Consider the following 21,427-nt stretch of genomic DNA (forward strand, 5'->3'; position numbering starts at 1 on the left):
ATCAATAGAGGAATGACTGAACAAGGGATGGTATATTTTGTACTATATGAAAGGATATGCAGGATGATTTCAGAAAAACCTGTAAAGACTTAAACGAAGTGATACAAGGTAAGGTAAGCAGAACTTTGTACAAAGTAATAACAATATTGTAAATGATTCACTAAGAATGACTTAGCTTTTCTTAGCAGTATGATCCAAAACAATCACAAAGAACTTATGATGAAGAAAATGCCATCTGCGGGAAAGAACTGATGGAGTCTGGATCTAGATCAAAGTCTACTATAGTTCACTTTCTTTATTCATTTTGGGTTTTTTTTTTTTAGTTGTATTCCACAAAAGGATTAATAAGGGAAAATGTTTTACATGATTAAACGTGTAAAATCTATATCAGATTGCTTGCCACTTTAGGAGGTGGGGAGGAAAGAGGAAGAATTTGGGACTCAAACCGTTCTTAAAAGAATGTTAAAATTTATTTTAGGAGACCCCAGTGGTGGCTTGGGACACTTTGCAGCCGCCAGCCTGGAAGGTCCCTCCCCACCCACCACCCACCCCCACCCCACCCCTCCCACCCACCCACCACCACCACCACCACCACCACCCCAGTTTCTACTTGTCCGGTGGAGGCTCTAATTAAGAATGGCTCTCCCTGATGGAGGAGGCAGTGCCCAGGCACTGCCTGGACCCCAACAGCTCCAGCTCTACAATGAAGGAAGAGGGGGCTGCTATGACAGGCCTGGCGGCCTGTGGGGATAAGTAAAAGTCTCTCTGTACCAGCAGTTTCTCTGTTCTGTGATCAGTGTGACTCATCAGATGAGCCAGGATCATGAAAAATATGACTTTTATATTAGTCTGGGATTGACTAAAAACTCCAGCATATTCAATGGGAAAAGCTTCATTTTTTTTAAGGGTCTCTTGAGGCTTGCCAGAAAAGGTTCCATGAGAACAGGTCAAGGTGGCCATGCATATCTTAAAGCGTGCTCATGATGGGCTGGAGTTTTATCCACGGAAGCTGGTGAGTTGGCCAACTTTGCTGCTTATGCATTTCCAACAGTCAGGTTAGTAACTCCATGAGGAGATCTTAGTGTTCTTTTAAGTCATACTTTCATCATATTTTCTAGATGAAAGATTTAATCTTCATGGAAAAATTGGATGTTTATTAAGTATTTTAGAGTCTACTGTTATGGTAATTCGTGCTCCAAAAGAGTTGGAGACTGAGACCTTAAAAGAGAAGTCTCATAAGTTGGGTGATCCAGGTTTTGTTGACTTTACAACATTGATTGTCATTGTTTTTTGATATTAATTTTTGTGGTTAGATAGACAAACATACTTGTTTATATTACAATCTGCTCTGTAATTGGAACATTTTCAGTTCCTTGTGTTAAAGGCCTGGGAACTGCTATTAAAGAACTTTTGCAGGAAAGCCTGTACTAAGGCACCCACTGTACTGGATTCTGCTGCTAAACCTTATTCCCTGTGTAAGTATACAGATCAATTATTTAAACAGGGCCCTGGAAGTCTATTTAATACTTCCATAGTGACTCCAATATATTATGTATTCTTCAGGACATCTGTTTTAACTTGTTCAGCTATTCTTTTTTAAAGAGCAACAAAATATTCCTGTTGATGACATTACTGGAATTTTGAGTGGCTTCCTTACAATCATTGTAGGAATCTTTTTTATTGCATGTCTTTAAAGATGTTAGTTCTAGTCTAGCAAGCCTAGCAAGTCTTCCTGTGTCTTTGAGAAAAGATGAAAAAATAGTGAATGTCAATCTGTCCAACTTGTATGAAATCCTTAATATTGATGAAGGAAACAGCCTGCGGAAGTGAGCAACAAACTGGTAAAAGTGTCTCTAGAAGAAATGGAAATCTAATGACTTTTTGAAAATAGATATAATTTTTTAAAGACAATCTGTAATTGTGGGATTTTTTTTTGGCTGTGTAGTTTTGGGGAATTCACACTCCTTAGATAGAGAAATGATGGTTGAAGGCAGTGAGGAAAGGGTTGATGAAAATGGCTTCTCTCACTACTCCCTCCCAGAGTCCCTAAATTACTTGAGGGAGACAAAATGGAGATCTCTCCTAAGTGAAGGCTTGCCCCTTGGTGCTGCCCCTCAAGGGCAGCAAGGAAGTCTTCTCTACAAGGAGAGGTATGAGGGACCTGAATCCGGATATGTGCTGCTTTGGCGTGCTCACAAGCCTCCCCCTCGTTACTATCCCCATCATTACAGCTGTAAAATGAGCTTGTCTGAAAATGGAAATTGTCATTTTAAATCCTGTCTAAAGACAATCTTTTTTAATGGTTTCACTAATTTGGGCAAAAACAATAATGACCTTGCTTTTCTTATATGTGAAGTATAAGAGAACTAAGATAACCTAAATATTGTTGGTTTTGGTTTCTATTAACATTGTATAATTTTAAATTTCTAGTCTTTCATCATAAAAAATTTATTGCATTGACAGTTTTCATTATAAAAAATAAAATGCTTTATTCCTTTTAAAAATGTTTTACATGTAATTGGGGGGAAAATATTATTTTAAAGGGTGGTGCCAAAGACTCCATACTTTATCCCTGAGAAAAGCTATTCCTCTGGGGACCCAAACCATGAGCATGAATACATAATGGTAGAAGAGTTATACCAGTGTAAAGTATTAATAAAATATATACTCCTATCTTATTTTGTTTAAAAAAAATCAAGAAAACCCAAGATAACATTTGAATCCAAAGCAAAGGGAACAGCTAAGTGGCTCAGTGGGTTGAGAGCCCCAGAAACAGCAAATCCTAGATTTAAATCTGTCCTCAGATATTCCTAGCTTTGTAACCCTGGACTCACATTGTCTATCCCATACTACTCTGCTGCCTTGTACCCAAAACAAAGTATTGATTCTAAGGTTTAAGGTAGCAACGTTTTTATGGTAACAAAGATATGGAAAAATAGATGGCTATTTATTATGGAAAGGCTAAATAAATATGAAAGTGATGGAATATTACTTTGGTGTAAGAAATGACAAAGATTTTTTTAATGACAAATATAATGAATACAAAGAACAATAACAAGGTTTATATGAACTGATATAAAATGAAACAAGGAAAGCCAAGAAAACAATATAACTAATCACTAAAAAAACCTAAAAATAAATGTAAAGGATTACTGCCACAAAGCAATTAAATGATACAAATTACAAAGAAGAAATATGGTCCCAAATAAGATGTCTGAGAGTATATCCTCCCCCCATTCCTTTGTAGAAATGAAGAGATTTGCCAGTAACACTACATATATTTTCAAAATTTTTCATCAAATTAATTAGTTATGCTCATTTTTTTCTTCAAAAAAGTTTTTGTTATACAAGATGGCTCTTTGGAGTGGGTGATGAGAAGGGATACAAAAGGAAATTTAGGTGATATAAAAACAAAAATATCAATGAAAATACTTAATTTAAAAAACCTATTTATAAAAACCTGATCTTCTTACTTGGGCAGAAATGGACAACAAAAAGAAAGATTAAGCCAACTCACAATTATTCATTTGCTTTTATCCTAGCTATCTGCCTATTATGGATAAAATATTAAAGGAAAAGCAAAAATAATAACCTATAGGGGCCAATCATATAGACAGAGATTAAAACTAAACCATATATCATCTCATTGACATCCTTTATCTTCCTTTACCATTCCCTCCCCAAATGCATTCCTCCCAATTCTTAGCCCTTAATTCAATTTCCCCTTTCTGTTTCTGCATGCTAAATTCTGAAAAGTCAAAAGACAAAAGATAAATAAAAGTGCCTTCTATTGTTAAAAATTGATGTGAGAAAATCTAGGAACCAGAGAAGAGGAAAGTATGGTGGAAGGCATCTGGATAATCAACCCATAATTCTAGTATCAAAAGGTTAAAGTTAAAGAATAGATCAAAAGCCAGACAGAGACACAATATAACAATAGTAATGACAGAAGGCTACTAAACTTTCTGCTATTCAACATGTCAATGACTTAGAGGTAAAGATACATGCTCATTAAATTTTCAGATGACAAAACTGGAAAGAATAGTACTATGGCTGGGTCAAAGGGCAGATAGTCTTTTATCGCCCTTTGGGCATAGTTCCAAATTGCCCTCCAGAATGGTTGGATCAATTCACAATTCCACCAGCAATGCATTAATGTCCCAACTTTGCCACATCCCCTCCAGCATTCATTACTTTCCTTTGCTGTCATGTTAGCCAATCTGCTAGGTGTGAGGTGATACCTCAGAGTTGTTTTGATTTGCATTTCTCTAATTATGAAAGATTTAGAACACTCTTTCATGTCCTTATTGATAGTTTTTATTTCTTTATCTGAAAACTGCCTATTCATGTCCCTTGCCTTGTCCAGTTGGGAAATGGCTTGATTTTATGTACTATTGATTTAGCTCCTTATCAATTTGAGGAATTAGACCTTCATCAGATGTTTTTGTTATAAAGATTTTTTCCCCCAATTTGTTACTTCCGTTCTCATTTTGGTTACATTGGTTTTGTTTATACAAAAAAGTGTGAGATGTTGATCTAAACCTAATCTCTCCTACACTGTTTTACAATTTTCCCAGCAGTTTTTGCCAAATAATGGGTTCTTGTCCCAAGAGCTGGGATCTTTGGGTTTATAGAACACTATCTTGCTGAGGTCATTTATCCCTAGTCTATTCCACTGATCCACCCTTCAGTCTCTTAGCCATTACCATATTATTTTAATGAGCACTGCTTTGTAGTACAATTTAAGATCTGGTACTGCTAGGCCCCCATCCTTCACATTTTTCTTCATTATTTCTCTTGATATTCTTGATCTTTTTTTCTTCCAGATTATTATTGTTATAATTTTTTCTAATTCTATAAAAAAGTTTCTTGGTAGTTTGATTGGCATGGCACTGAATAATTAAATTAATCTGGGTAGGATTGTTATTTTTATTATATTAGCTCATCCTACCCATGAGTAATTAATGTTTTTTCAATTATTTAGATCTAGTTTTAATTGTGTGGAAAGTGTTTTGTAGTTTTGTTCATATAATGACTGTGTCTTGGGAAATAGATTCCTAAATATTTTATATTGTCTATGGTGGTTTTAAATGGAATTTCTCCTTCTAATTCTAAGAGAACTATAAAAAGCTAAATAAGGAAGATAAAAAATTTAAGGGCTTCAATAAGTGCTGGGAGTCATCAGGCCATGATGCCTTGACAGAATCACGCATGGTAGCTAAGGAAGCCACAGAGTGGCCCTTGGCAAGATGTGATTACCCACTCAGTCCCCCTTGCTTGACCTCTCTCATCAATGACCTTTACCTATGGAATTGACATGACTATTATTCTGCCTAGTCTCAGAAGGAATAATGCAAGAGCAAAATACCCATACCCTAATTCTCTAAAACATCACCAAAAGATCAGACCCTCAAACCCTATCCCAAAAGACTTTCATAGGTTAACTTTTACTTAGGTACATAATCCCCAGTAAAACTGCAGCTACAGGCCAACCCCAGAACAGAACAACACTCACAGAAACCTATTCTCATGAAGCCAACACACAAATCAGTCATAAAGACCCATACAAAACGTACAGGTACATCAAGCTTCAAATGCCTCAGTGACTCAATTTCACAAACCAGTAACTCAGAAACTCCTTAGTAAACCCTGAAAAATGATCAATCTAAATTTGAATTGTGTCCCCAGTACCTTTCACCCTCAATGATATGATTGTTGAATTGTCTTTTAAGAACTGTTGATTAATTATTCCATTTTATTAAAAGTAATAAGTAATTTTCCTTGATTGTTTGTAAGCTCAAAATTTCTCACAGGGTAATGAGAAAAATTAAGCCACCTGTGACAAAATCATTTCTCTTGTGTGGAACCTTTATGTTGTCTGTAATCACAATGCAAGAATATAGAATGTTAATCAAGTGATTTGTTAAAAGTTAATGTATCATTTTTCCAATTATCTTTCTTTGGAAATGTGTGTTAGGTAATGTATCTGTGTGCCAAGAAAATGGGTATAAAAATAAACACCAAGCCTGGGGGTGGCAGAGCAGCTATCATATGCAAAGCATTCCCATGGTCGTAAAGATACAGCTGTCTTCCATTTTTTATTTCTTTGACTGATCATTCACCACCTGTTGGGAACCCCTGGAGTCACGAGTGAGGCTGGACCTTGTCTGTGGCAAATAAGGATACATTTTTTATATTCCTATATGGAAAGATGATATCTGTAACTCTTAAAAATTGTTATCATTATCATATTAGTTAGAAGTACACATAGACAGAGGGCGTGGTATTAAGCTATTCTGGATAATATGTAAAAAAAACACCTGGGGTAATAAAAGAGGATTGTGCTAAGAGAAATGGAAGAAAGAAGTAAAATGAGGTAAATTATATCACAAAAAGAGGCATGTGGGTAGGGGTATAATACTATTACAAGGAGGGGAGGATGAGAGTGATAACAAGCAAGACTTAAACTGTACTCTCATTGGAATTGGCTCAGAGAGGGAAGAACAGCCAGATTCATTGAGATATAGAATCCTGTCCTACCTATAGAGAAGTAGAAGGAGAATAAGGAAGTGGGGTGTAGAGAGGGGAGTAAAATAAGGGAGGAAAAAGGGAAGAGTGATTAAAAGAAAACCCTAGTGTGGAGGGAAAGAGTGAAAGGAGAAAGGGCAGGATTAAAAGAGGAAATCAAGATGAAGGGGAATACACAGATGGTAATCATTATTGTGAATATGAATGGGATGAACTCACTCAAAATGGAAGTGGATAGCAGAGTGGATTAAAAACCAAAATCCTACTATATGTTTTTTACAAGAAACACAGTTGAGGCAGATAGACATACATAGTATAGGTAAAAGACTGGAGCAGAATCTACTGGGCTTCTCAAATTTGAGTTCCCTTTTCTAAAAAATGTCTATATTATTAACTTGTAGATTCCCCACCCCCATATTTTTGTTCTGTTGTGCCTCACTCTTAGATGTATCAATTTCTATGTATTGTGTAATTTGAATCTGTTGCTGAAAAAAACTATGATCCCCAACAAAACTACAATTCCCAGCACCCTACTCTCTTCCTGCTGATGTAGACAGGAGACATTAATTTAAATCCTACCAGAAGAGGGGTCTAGAACCCTTAATTCTCTCTGAGTGGATTAGTTTGAAAAGAAACCATGTTTCTCCTACCATAGCTTTTTTTTTTGCTCCCCACTCCATAGTACTCTCTTCATTCCAGCGTTGCTGCTTCCACCTGTTGCTACAGATCCAGCCTCCTGCCGCTAACTACCTAGGTGGTCCTAGCCACCTGCTTCTGCCTCCCTGTCTAGCTGGTTCTTGTGAATCCATTGCTTCTGCCACTCCTGCTCCTCCCACTGCTGCTGTTGCTGCCACCGATTAGAGCTGCACTCTGGAGGCTTGGAATGTATAAATCCCTCTTTCCCCTACATTGCCAACAGCTAAGTGCTTGCTCGTTGTTTGCCTTGGAAGCCCAGATGTGTTTCCCTTAGGCAAGAGAGCTTCTACCCTATTAACGCCATGCCCATATGACAAAGGAAGCAAGCTGCTCCCTGGAATTTTACCCCTAGGGGGAAGAGAAAGGAAGGTTACTCTTCCAAACAAGAAGTAGAATTACAATCATGGCTCACTCTATGAAAGAGCAAACAGCTCAAACAGCTCCCAGTTGTAGAGTATCTTTTCTTCCTCCTATTCCTGGGTGCACTGGTGCTTGCAAGTAGCTTGAATAATCCTGAGATTCAGGGGAGAAATTCATCTCCATACATCCCTTTGCCATTCCGGCCTGCCCAGACTCTACACTACATCCAATATAGAATTCCTCCACACTATGTTAATTGAGGAATTCTCCCTCACTATGGGAGAACCCAAAGGTGTGACCAAAAGGAACCTAGATCGATGATGATCCTGGGGAGGAGAAGGAATCTTATAGAGTCTAGAGGTAGATTTTAAAGCTTTTCAGACTCCATTGTTTTATGAAAAATCTCTATATTAGAATTGGAAAAAAAAAGGACTCTTGAATTCAGTGCCTGTATCCTGTCACATATGTTGTTTTTGCTGAGTGTATTAAGATTTTATTTTGTTTGTTATGTTCTGTTACACCGTGTCACTTTAAGTTATTGTGTTTTGACAATTAGCTATATGTGCTGTTATATTGTCTTTATTTGTACCTCCTCTTATGACTAGACTGGAGAATATACCATTATAAGAGTACCTTTGAGTTGTTTGTAACAAGAGGTAAGGGTCCATTTAGTAGCTGAAGTGAAGTATTATAGCACTAATCCCCACCTCCACATTTATAAAAGTGTAATGGATAAGACATATAAAGACATGCTTTTTATGGCTATTACAGTCTCATACCAGAGTAGCTGGGAAACTAGGGCATGGTGCCCTGGATGGCTCCCAAGATGGAGCATTTTCCATGAAGCCTAAGAAGCTTCCAGATGATTTTTAACTCTTAATCTTAATATACCTCCACCAGAATGATCTAGATTCTTGATGACATTTAGACCCAAAAGGTTTTCTTGAATTATCTGCTATACTATTGTTTTTTATAAAGCTGTTTACTTAGTGGAAATTAATGTATCCTGAGTTGATCCATGTATTTGTCAATTGTATAATTGTCATAAAATTCTAGTTTTATAAAAGTTAAAAAGCTTTCTACCTCCCAGAATCCAGGAAGTGAACTTCTTGGAGAAGGAGTCATAGAGATGCCTGCAGAAACCTCATACTGGACTGAAAGATCCAGAATGAACTTTGGGTTGTAGTGAAATTGAACTGTGAGGGATTGTCACACATTTATTTTATCTGTATACTCTTATGCTGAAGGGAACTGCCCCCCCCATTAGCTTTTTGTCAATTTGCCTAGCAATCTGGTTTTGTTTTCTTTCCCTTTTATTCCCAAATTATTGTAAGTCATAAATTGATTATGTTTACAAGATCCATTGGGGAGACTAGTCTTCCAAAGGATCTCAGGGGGTTTGTGTAATTTGAATCTGTTACCCTAAAAACTACAATCCCCAGTAAAATTATGATTCCAAGCACCATACTCTCTTCCTGTCATTATATGCTGAGGTAGAAAGGAGATAAATTTGGTGGACTTCTGTATCTTGGGTTCTTTTTCCTTCCTTTGGCAGCTTTGGTGGAGCTTGCTTTTTTTGAGTAGGTAGAAAACTTAGTCATGTGGTTCTATTTTGTCAGATAAAAATATATTTATAAATATCTTTATAAAAAATAATACTTGAAATATTGGACATTAATTTAAATCCTACAGTATCAATACCAATCTCATGACAGCAATTTTTTTCTGTCCATAATTATGCAGTTTATTAGCATTCCTGCCTTCTTCATGATCATTTTTTCTCTTTTTAGCATAAAGCCTACTCTTTTAGTCCATGGTATCCCTTAATGTCAATTGTTCACAAGAGTTCTGCTTCTTCTCCTGCAGCTAAATCTAGGGTCTCCCTAAGCACTAAATACCTACAAATTTTACTCATTGTAAGGTTCCCCAACTCTCATTATAGAATTTCTCCCCTTTCCCCTAGAATTCTTTTCAGCGGAAACACCAAACCATCACTGAATCAAGATTTCCCACATTATTTCTTCTTGTTTCTATCCTTCCCTTTGCTGACTAATTCATTCTCCCATAGGCCCTCTTCTTTCTCAGATACTACAGTTTTCACCCACTTCATTGTTTATAATTGTCTCAAATAAAGTCCATCAACACATATTTTCTTCTATTTTCTTCCTCCATGACCACTTTCTCTGTGACTTCCCATTTTGTAATTGAGAAACTAACATACACACACCCACACCCCTTTAATTCACCCCACCTACTTGAGTTAGAATAAACTTCTTATTGGTCTTCGTGTTTTTAATTGGGTATTGTTTCTAATCCATGAGACATCTATCTCTTTCTAGGATTTCTCCCCCAAAGGGAAATTTATTTCATTATTTATACTTTCACTGGATGGTCTTTAGTTCTTGTATCAATCTGTAAAAAATTAAAGAAGTACAAAGTAGTTTTAATCATAAGTCTTTAATTCAGGCAAGGAGAATATAATTGAGAAAAACCACACAGAGCCATTACTATGGGAAATAAATAAATCTGGTGCCAAAGCCCTAGGATTTCATTTGAACTAAAGAAAAGAGGGTGATTAAATAGATTTTTTTTTAGAAAAGGGAGAGGTGAATAGCCAAGTTACATGAATTTACTGAAATTTGGGAATAATTTAATATCCAGGGGCTAGGGTGACTGGGTACTTAAGGTTTGATTATCTTTTTTAGACTCTGGGAAAAGGCAAGCCCAATTTATAGTTAATTCAATCTTTGTCTTTTATTTTAACACTCTGGGAGAAGTCTGGGGAAGTCAATTTGTAGATCCCTTGAAGATAGCATTATCGCTTGTATTTCAGTTTCTGGAGAATTTGGAAACTAGTAATCTGGTTTTCTTTCTAGGAATGCTTTAAATTGTAAAAGAGAGAATCTGTAGGACAAGCCAAGTATGCAACACTAAGTAAAGGACCTTAGATGTCAATCAAAAAAGTACATTCCAAATAGAATGTTCCCAGGAAAGACAGTGGGAGAACCAAGCCAGGCTGAAGGGGAAGAAGCTCTGGACAGGTCCCCTATTAGCTTCCGTTCTCAGCTGAGGGACCAGTGTGGCTTTGGAGCTGAGGGAGAAATTTGTGAATTAACTTTTGGCTGGTGGCTGAGTGTGGTGAAGAAGATATTGGTGTCTCTGAGACTTAAGTTTGAAGGAAGAAGGAAGAAGATTAAACAGTTGTCCTCCCATCTCCCTGACAGACTTTTGTGTCACGGCTGTGACAGGATTGACATTCCCTAAAATCCTCCTAACCCTCCTTATAGACTAGGGATAACCCCATCCCTCTCCCTTCATCTTCCATCCTTGTCCTGTTTTTCCCAATAAACCTTGAGAAAAGAAGAGTAAAGAGTATTTCTCTGAAATCTCATAGTTCCCCTGAGTTACTTAGAAGGTGGCTGACTAAGACCAGGGGAGGGGAAAAGGGAGGCAGGAGGGAGAGGGTGGAAAATGGGTGGCATTTGAGGGAGGAGGTTAGGCAAAATATTGATCTATGAGCCATCTAATATTGGTCTATTAGCCATCTAGTAGTGATCAATAGGCACCCTCTGGTAATATCTCTGGTAGTATCTCCTCTATCTCTGGTAGTACACCCTGTAGTAGTATCTCTATCTCTGGTAGTATCTCTCTATCTCCAAGTATATCCTTTATTACTATAGGTAACCCCAGTATCTCCTTTATTACAACTAGTAATATCTCCAGATTATCCTTTTATTACATTCTTTAATTGCCTCTTTTTTCATTAACAGATGCAAATCTGCAGGAAATATACTCTTGAGCTTCTTTACTCTTTGGAACACACTATTTCATTCTTTTCTTCAGTGAGACTTAAATTACATAATTTAGTTATCAGGTATCTTGGAGTTTGCAGCATTTTTTTTCCTTCCAGAGGCAACCTGTAGATTCTTTTGATTGGAAATCTGTTTTCTTTGTTCAAAACTTTTGGACAGTTTTCATTTATCATGTCTAGCATTATGGTGTTCAGAATTTGCTTTTGTTTTTACGTCTCTAGAAGTTAAAGTGGGAAGGAAACTCAGTGAATATATTAGATATTAGGAATTGGTTTTTTGTTTGTTTGTTTGTTTGTTTATTTTTTGCTATTAGTTCATTGGATTATTACCTCTTTTGAAATCTAGTGTTTTAGGTCCTGAAGTGCTAGAGGCCATCATACCCTCACTGGCTGACAAGGTTTCAGTCTGGGAAAATGGGGTCTGCAAGGCAGCCCCCAGAGAATGAGGCCCCCACTGATCCCTCTCTGTGACTTATCTCTCTCCAACTTTCCTAACTAATGGATTTGTTATGATTATTATTCCCTCCCCAATACAGAAGAAATAATATGAGAGCAAATACTTATAGGATCAATACATATATATCTCACCTTAATCCTCCCGGACTATTACCCTAAAAGATTACATTCACAGAATTAAAACCTAGAGATCACTACCCATTGCCCTCCTCCTTTCCTTCTCCACAGAAGTTACATTCATTCCTATTACAAGCCAGGCAAGCCAAGAACATCAATCACCTTCAAGACACACTCCAATGAATTCTGTTTATGAACAGAAACCAGGCAACATTACCAGGTGCTTTAAAGTAACACAAGAAAAATAGAACTTGTAAATTGAGAAAAAAACCCACATCTAGTCTGTCATTAAATTTCCCTCTAACTTTGTACCTAGCTAGAAAATGTGTTATTTCCCATCTCCTAAGTAATTGTGATTGATTGTGAAAGCTGACCAAAAGTAACAATGATTCTCCTAGGTCAGGGAGAACTAACCTCTAGATCACCCTATGTCATTCATCTACAGCAACAATGTTTTGTTGACTATCTCCTTAGGCTACGCATCTTATTGTTAAGTTCCATGGAAACATATGTGTAGAAAAATTGATCGTGTGCCAAAAAAGTATGTACTTGAAACCCTATATAATAAATGAACCTCTGTGCTATGGCAGAACACTGTGTGATGTCTATGCACATGGGCCTGAGCATACAGTGCTTCTCATTTCCATTACTCAATCAGATCTTCACATCTAGATGGAGCGAGCCCTCACCCTCAGGGAGACCACTGGATAGCCCCCAAAGATGAAGACAGCTGTAATTGCTTTGCCTCTTCTGCATATTTATATTTTGTAGAAGTTTAAAAGGTCACTGGGATCAGAGAAAATGTCCACTTTGTCTTTTTGGCCATATGATAGAAACTGCATTTTAAAAGTTGAATCTGTCAACTTGGAAAAACACAGAATCACTAAATGGTTAGAAAAACCAAATCCTTAATCAGGATAAGAGACAAGTCCTTAATATTTGGTCGTCACACAAAGCCAAGCACTAAATACCACACAGAGCCAAAGCTCTGAGACTCTGGGGACAGTGTCTCTGGGAGAACACACCACCAAAGATGATTCTCCAAAGAAAAATAGAACTTGGGGTCATATATACCTTTGGGGGAAATTAAGTACAGCAAACATATACTGACAGGTTGCAAACAGGCTTGGGAAAGAGGTTGTAGCCAAAGGCTGGGTATCAGGGAGTAGTCTAAACTACAACAGATACAAAAGGATAGTTCCAGCCAGGTGCTAGTCTTCTTGGTAATGGATCTCTGATACAATGAGGGAAACTTCTAAAACAAAAAGGGCTATTGAGGATTTGAGCATCTCTATCATTTCTATTCAGGACACTTAATGGCTGCTTGTTGATTCATTGTTCTAAGAGAAGGTCAGTTTGGGGATTTCCCTTAAGGCAAGTTCCCAAGTGAAAGGAGCAAACTTGGGTCTCCCAAAAATACAGTTGACAAATCCAATATCTAGTCAAAAAGTCTTCATAGTAATACCTCTTTTATATTTAACTACCTATTGACCATGATCAAACTTGTTCCAGTGAATTTCACTCATTCTTTAGGTAAAAATTTTCCTCTAAAGGACAACTCTTAACCTAACCAATTATTTAGAGATAGTGGTTCTGTAGAGGTATCTTTTTTTTTTTTAAGATCTCCCATAGGGAGACTGGAACAACCTCCAGGAAGTGATGCAGAGCGAGAGGAGCAGAACCAGGAGAACATTGTATACAGAGACTAATACACTGTGGTATAATCGAACGTAATGGACTTCTCCATTAGTGGCGGTGTAATGTCCCTGAACAACTTGCAGGGATCCAGGAGAAAAAAACACCATTCATAAGCAAAGGATAAACTATGGGAGTGGAAACACCGAGAAAAAGCAACTGCCTGAATACAGAGGTTGAGGGGACATGACAGAGGATAGACTCTAAATGAACACTCTAATGCAAATACTATCAACAAGGCAATGGGTTCAAATCAAGAAAACATCTAATGCCCAGTGGACTTACGCGTCGGCTATGGGGGGTGAGGGGAGGAAAAGAAAATGATCTATGTCTTTAACGAATAAAGCTTGGAAATGATCAAATAAAAAAAATAAAAATAAAAAAAATAAGATCTCCCATAGGAATAATATTTCTCAGGGAATCTTGGGGTCTTTTTAGAATATTAGGTTAACTATTTAGCTATTATTAGAGATAATTATTCTCAAAAAGAATAATTTTGACTTTATTATGCATAAAAAATATTATATTTGAGTTTGTGGAACATTAAAAACAGGTGCTTTCCCTGTAAGAACACATAGGCTTCTAATAGGAAAGTTTGCCTTATTTTGTCATTCTCCTTGGTGATTACTTCAAATATTCACTAAATATTTTACCTCTTTGGTAAATGGTTCATGAAATATCATCATCTTAGTTTTCTATGAACTTAGATAAAAAACACTTGCAATATTTAAAGTAATCACAAGAGGGAAGCAATCTCTTATTCATTTTTGCATTTTCTTATTTTTATCCAGCAACAAAGAGGAAGAATATGATTCTCCAGACAAAAATAGGCATATTTTATAACCAAAATGTTTTATGAATACTTTATGTTCATGGCAACTCTGTCATTCTGTCATGGTTAGATAATGTTCTCATTAGTCACTAGATGACTTACTGTGTTTTGTTGCAATGTCAAAATTAATAATTACAAATTGAAGTTTTTTGCAGGGGGAGGTAAAAAAGTATCTAATTTGTATGGTGTATTTTTTTTTAAATTTGAACTTTATTTAGCAAAGCTATTCTATTTCTTTGCAAATTAAAATTGTATCCTCCTGTTTTAGTTTTCAAAGATCAATTAGATTTATACTCTTCCTTGTTTGTATTAGAGTATTACCCATCATCTATTCTCAGACACATGAGTATATTTTGCTGTGTGAAAGGAAATTTTTGGTTCTCTTTGTCTATTCTGAGTTTACACTTGTAAAAAGAGAATCCTTTATTCTCCTTGCCTAGTTGGAGTTAACATTTTGGTTAACAATAACTTAAGTACCCCTACTTAGCACCCCACTAGATTGTGAAGACACAATTAACTCTCCTTTGTCTACCTTTTGATTGAATCAACACAAGCTTGAACTAGGTGAAGGAGATAGAGGATCATAGAGATTTCACACCCTCAGAAACGAAATCAGCCAGGAAACTGTGAACCTTTTTGATGAGAATTCACAACTCCAGAACGTGAGAAGTGGATCCCACAGACACTTCCCCCCTGGGCAGTGCTAGCCAATTTGGAAGTTGTGATTGGCCCTTGGGAAGAGGAGAAAGGGCAAGAGGTCACTATAAAAGGCCCTGGATTTCTGAGGCTGGGGATTTTAGCTTCAAGAAGGAAGTCAGCTTCAAGAAGAAAGTTGGCTTAAGGAAGCAAGCTGGCCTCAGGAGTCACATGCAGCTTGAGTCAGCATCTTAATGATTCCCTTTTGATGGGAACTCGGGTAAGTCGATAGCTGGCTTTCCCTTCCTGTCTTCTGAAGAGATTTTAATTCCATTTGAAGGTCAACAAGTCCTGGCTGAGTCAAGCACCAGAGCAATATTTAGTTAGATAGGTTAATGTCTTCTCCACCCTTTTGTATTTCTCTACATTTGCTCTTTCCATCTCTTTTGTAAATATCAGCTATTAAAGGTCATTTTGACTTTGAGCAATAATACTTTGAATTGGCAACCACCATTATTATTTATAATTTTCATATATTTTAATCAAACCATTAATTTTTAATCCCTACAGTCTAAAAATCCATTTATAGGTAATGTTGAAATTTGAGAAGGATTTGGGAGAAGTAAGGTCCAGAAAGCAGCAAGGTGGCTCCCTGGATAATTAAGGACTTGGCCTGGAGTCAGGGACACCTGAGCTCAGATTTGGTCTCAGACACTTAGATGTGTGACCCTGGGCAAGTTAATTTATCCTCTGTTTGCCTTAATCCAGTGGAGAAGAAAATACGACATGACTACATGACTGAATAGCAAAAAGGTTCAGGAAGAGCTGTGATTTCGGGTAAGCTTCTTTTGAGCTGGATCAATGGAAGGCCTACAGAGACAGACATTCATCTTTGATTTTGATAAATAGATGTTACTTGAGGGGTAGCTAGGTGACTCAGTGGATCAAGAGCCAGGCCGAGAGACAGAAGGTCCTAGATTCAAATCTGACCTCTGACACTTTCTAGCTGTGTGACCCTGGGAAAGTCACTTAACTTCCATTGCCTAGCCCTTGCTGCTCTTTTGCCTTAGAACTAATACACAGTATTGATTCTAAGACGGAAAGTAAGGGTTTAAAAAAAGATATTATTTGTCATTACTGAAGGCAATAATATATTGCATACATTACTTTCCATGGAAGGAATTGCAATGGTTTGCTGACTCTATATAGCTCTCCTTTTCCAGTGTTGGGTTCTTTTTTTAAAATTATTTTAATTTTAGCAGCCAGGTCAATAGACTTAATTATTGGCCCTTTTCTGGAGTCTTATGGTTCCTATTGTGTTGATATATGCTATCTCAGGTTTCAGAATTTTTTGGTATGTTTTTTTCCTGGGTCTTATTTAGTTATTTCAGTTTTTATAGTCCAGAGTCTGATGTACTCTCCAGTCTCCTGCTCAAGCCCCAGTCTGTGGTTGACTTGGGTACTACAACCAGAGTACAAGGGCAGTACTGATACTGCAACTGTAAGCAGCCAGTCTACCTCCCCCTGTGGCTACAACTAGAGACTCTACTCTCCTGGGAGTGATCACAGCTGATAGGGCCCCAACTCTCTCAGCAAACACACTCATTAGTCTGTACTCCTTCCTCACTCCTCCTCTCTAGCCACCATAGCCAGGGACAGAGCAGTTGACAAGTCTACATTTCTCAGACCTCCAAAACCCATCATTTGTTAGCAGTGAGACTTGAGTTCCTGTTCTTAGGGTCTGGTGCTCACCAACTCTGAGGTATCTACTCCTTAAGTGCCCAGCCTTGGGCTAACCAGAGTCTCCAGAGCCAAGAGAACAGCAGACACAGCTGCTTCCAGCACCCTGCACCTGTATATTCAGATTCCAATATCCTTTGGGATGCAGGCTCCCCCAGCTCAGCAAACAAGATGAGACTGCTAATCTTGCCCTCAAGGGATGTTTCAGGGATTCCTTCTGTTTACTTTGTTCAGTCCTTAGGAGGGATGCTTGTGGTCTTTGGCTATTCAGCTTCCCTCCACAACCCTATATGATTTTGCAGATTTTGGTGTTGATTTTATGGAGTTATTTTTGGTTAGAAAATTTCAGGAAGGTGAGAAAGCTTAATACTCTACCATCTTTGATAATTTCTTGTAATATGATGTCTATACATTTTGAAATTTATGTCTTTAAAGTAGTCTAATAGTTCTTAAATAGTCTCTCTTGTATCTATTTTCCAGGCCACTTTTTTCCAGTAAGAAATTTCATATTTTCTTGTATTTTTTCTTCTTCTTTTGATTTGTCTTATTGTATTGTTTTATTGTTTCTTGATATCTCATGAAGTCATTAACTTCTACTTGCCCAATTATAAATGTTTAGATATCATTTTCTTCCATGAACTTTTAAACCTTCTTTTCCATTTGGCCAATTCTTTTTAGGAAACTCTTCTCTTCATTGAATTTTTGTACCTCTTTTTTTTTCATTTAGCAGATCTTGCTTTTTAAGATGTTATTTTCTTCTTCCATCACTTTCATTTCCTCATTTTTCCTTGGTCTCTCTTATTTGCTCTTTCAGAGTCTAAGACAAATTTACATCTTTTTTTGAAGTTTTGCATGTAACTGCTTTGATCTCATTGTCCCCTTCAAGGGTTTGTACCTTGTTCTTCTTTGTCTCCATAATAATTTTCTTTGGTTAGGGTTTTTTTTTTTAATATTTGCTTATTTTCCCAGCATTTTTCTTGACTTTTACTTTTATCTTAAAGGGGAACTCTGTTCTCAGAGTAGAAAGGGTACTCTCCTAAGCTTTAGTTTTTCTTTGTTGCTACTCTCAACTCTAATTCTGTTTTTTTTGCAAATTTCCATTCTTCCAAGGTGTTATGATGTCCTGTGGGCTAAGAGCTCTGAAATCCACCTCCCATTGCTAATTCAATCTTCCATAGGGCCTGCTGATGGCTTACAGGGCTCAGAGCACTGTGAGCTACCCTGTTCTGGGGTTTGGGGCCTCACCTGAAGCCTGGGCACAGCTCTGGGCTTCAGACTAGACTTATACAGGCCAGGTATTCTGCAGACAACCTTTCACTGAGGCCTGGGGCCTGGGCTTAATCAGGGCTCTGGATATCCCTTTATGCTAGCACCCACCAGATGCATCACAGACTGCCTTGAGCTGGAGTTGCTTTGGGGTTCCAGTCTTAACTGCAGTCTTGGGCAAGAGCTTGGAGTCACACTCTGGGTTTACACCAGCCAGGCACACACTCTGTTATGAAACCTGGGCCCTCACCACAGGCTTGGGAAGGGGCTCTGAGCCTCCCCTTAGATTTACACTAATTAGGAGCACCATTATGGAGAGAGATCTTCCAAAACCACACCACAGAGTCATTAAAACTCAGGGAAAGAAACTGTTCAATGGTCCATTTTTTTAGGTCTTTCAGGGCTGTTGCTTGTTCTAAGATCCATTGAGACAGAGCAGATTTACTGGTAAATAAAAGCCATCAGTATTCTTAGCTATGAAATGAGGGATCTCAAAACATCTAAAAAGACCAATAGTCTTTTTAGACTGTTCAGAAGCAAATGTTAGAAGCTTCCTCTGGGCTGTATCAAGAATTATCTGGGTTCTCCTATCCACAGATTAGTGGGCCAAACTGAATTTTCATAGGATTGATCTTCTATCATGCTTCATATGCGCCACAATTCTATCAAGGGCCCCTGATCAACATTATGCCATCAGAGTAGGATTTCTTTCAAATCTATGACTCCCAGACTTGACAATATAAGGAAGAGTTCAAGTATTCCTTTGGAAGGACAGTGAATCATTTGGATTCTTTCCAGGTGAAATACAATTGCTTCTGACTAGTCAGTCTCAATCACAAAAATATATAAAAGGATATTACTGAGGCATAAAAAAAATCCCATACCATTCACTGGTTTGATCACTATGTCAGAGATGATTGTCATGATAGGTAAGACAAGAATAATTAGATATATGTAGTTCACTGTAAGCCATAGGTGGCATTGCCTTTCTCACTGACCACATAGGGTCCTTGTAAAGAGAAGTTGTTATAATGAAGTATTCTAGCCTCTTTGATCTTCATCACAAGGAAGGAAATGCCTCTCATCTCCCTTAGTGTCATGGCCACATGTGGGAGGCGTGGTGATGAGTGATTGGATCTGAGGGCCATTGTAGCACTGGAGAGAGAGGATTAGTCTACTAGGGAGACTAGCAGCTAGAGAGAATGAGATAAGAAAGACAGGAAAGATTGTGGGCCAGCATGCTTGAGAAGGAATGAGCAGAAGAATCAGGGCACCATGACTGGGGGCTATGATCTTCATTTATTGTGGCAAAGAGAAAGACTTCTAGAAAGTAGACTACTAAGCATTACAACATTCTTGGGGGGTGTTACTTTCCCACAGGATGATGTTTATGAAAAATACTTCACACATGAATATTACTGGGTTGCTATTACATACTTAAGCAAGCTGAGAAACAGTGATTGCTAATCTGTTCTTGGGGAAAAGTACTTTCAGTCATGATGTTACAGGACTTCTTTGCTCTTCAGAATGAGAGAGAACTCAGGGTTTAATGATGACCTTTGGCTGAGAGCAGCAGTGCCTTTGTGTGAGAGATTGGGACCTTGTCAGCAATCTCAGGCAAGCATGGCTGCTTTCCTCAGTGGGTCTCACACTTTGGGACCTGATATTGTTTGGTTTTAACCAAATAATTAGGATGGCCCAGGCAACTTCCAGGGATTCTGTTTGGCCTTAACCATAATAACCTTTATAGATGTTTATGAAGGAGCATATGTAACCACCCAAGAATTTCCCTCTTAGAACTTCCCATGGAAAATGAGATGTTCAGTTGGGCCTATTGGTGGTCCCTGGCTATCAGAAGCCTGGCTGTTGGTGTCCAATAGAATCTTAAAACCAGATGAACTGTCCTTGGGTATGTTCTGCCCCACTGCTGGATGTCAAAATACAGTTTTACCAGAATCCTCACAGGTTGGCCATTGGTTGCCTCTCTATTAACAGTACATTGTGGTCATTCCCTCCTGGAGAACAGTGAATCTCCCTTTAACCACCTAGCAGAGTTTCAAGAAGTGTGTCTTCTACTATTTGGAGATGTCTACTTACACCGACAGTCCCTTTGGCTTTACTGATTTGCTCAAATTTCATCACTTGACTTATTCATATTTCCCACATTGGTCCCATAGTTGAAGTCTGATAACATCTAATTGACAACCTAGAGGCACAGGAATCTTCAAATCCAGCCTCAGACAACTTAACTAAGTTGTAACTCTGGACAAGTCACTTAACCTCTATTTTTCTCAGTTTCCTGAACTTTAAAAAGAGGATAATCGTAGCACAGCATTGTGATGATTCAATGAGATATTTGTAAAAAGTTTAGCAAAGTGTTTAATAAACCCTCCCTCCCTCTCTCTCTCCCTCTCTCCCTCTCCCCCACCACCATCTTACCTTTCTGTCTTAGAATTAATACTGTGTATTGGTTCCAAGGCAAAAGAGTGGTAAGGGCTAGGCAATGGGAGTTAAATGACTTGTCCAGGGTCACACAGCTAGGAAGTATTCCTTTCTCTTTTCCATCTAATTGCTCCCTAGTCAGATTAGCCACAAGATATGACAGACTGAGAATAAGGTGGAGGCAGGGGGCAGCATCACTCTAGTATATCAAACCCATCATTTTGTGGAATTTCATTCCCTCCTCTATAGAACCTCACTGGGGAACCAGCAAAATGGGAATTCATCTTCAAAGGGCCACATAAGCACAACTCCCCATCTTAGTTAAAAACTGATGTTGAAAAAGGTGAGAAGCATGATTGATAATTAGTCTTTATGGATTCATTTTGGGGTCTTGTATAAATCATGCTACTTAAGTATTTCTTAAGTCTTTGAGAAAGCAGATCATGAACTTCATCATATTTCTACAATAAGACTGAAATGCAAATGACAGCATTCTTTAATAGCAACTCATTACAATGGAAAAGAACTCAATTAAGCTATAACAAAATTAGAAGCAGCATTTCTGTTGATATTCATGTCTATGGAATGGGCAACTTTAACAGTGACCCACAGAGGAAGGAGTGGAAACAATGAATATTTGTCTGACATATGCTATCTGATCAGAGTGTAATCATTGGCACCTTGTGTAGTCAGTCTAATCTGATTGACTAGACCATGGAAAAGCCTGGAGAATGAAGTTAAGTTGAACATCTAAAATTTAAAAAATATTTTAAGAGTTTATCTTATTTGGTCATTTTCCAATGTTATTCACTAGAAACAAAGATTACCTTTTTTTTCTCCCCCCATTC

The 21,427-nt window shown here is 37.7% G+C and overlaps 1 long non-coding RNA gene and 1 pseudogene across 2 annotated transcripts in view; one reads left to right on the plus strand and one right to left on the minus strand.

The window, feature by feature from the left end:
* The window catches only part of LOC103105683 (uncharacterized), a 52,878-nt gene that overhangs the window by 19,071 nt on the left and 12,380 nt on the right, over positions 1-21,427 (minus strand). The window lies entirely within an intron of this gene.
* On the plus strand, positions 688-1,885 carry LOC100617462 (magnesium transporter NIPA2-like; annotated as a pseudogene).

The sequence above is a fragment of the Monodelphis domestica genome, chromosome 3 (assembly GCF_027887165.1).
Source record: "Monodelphis domestica isolate mMonDom1 chromosome 3, mMonDom1.pri, whole genome shotgun sequence".
Classification (NCBI taxonomy): domain Eukaryota; kingdom Metazoa; phylum Chordata; class Mammalia; order Didelphimorphia; family Didelphidae; genus Monodelphis; species Monodelphis domestica.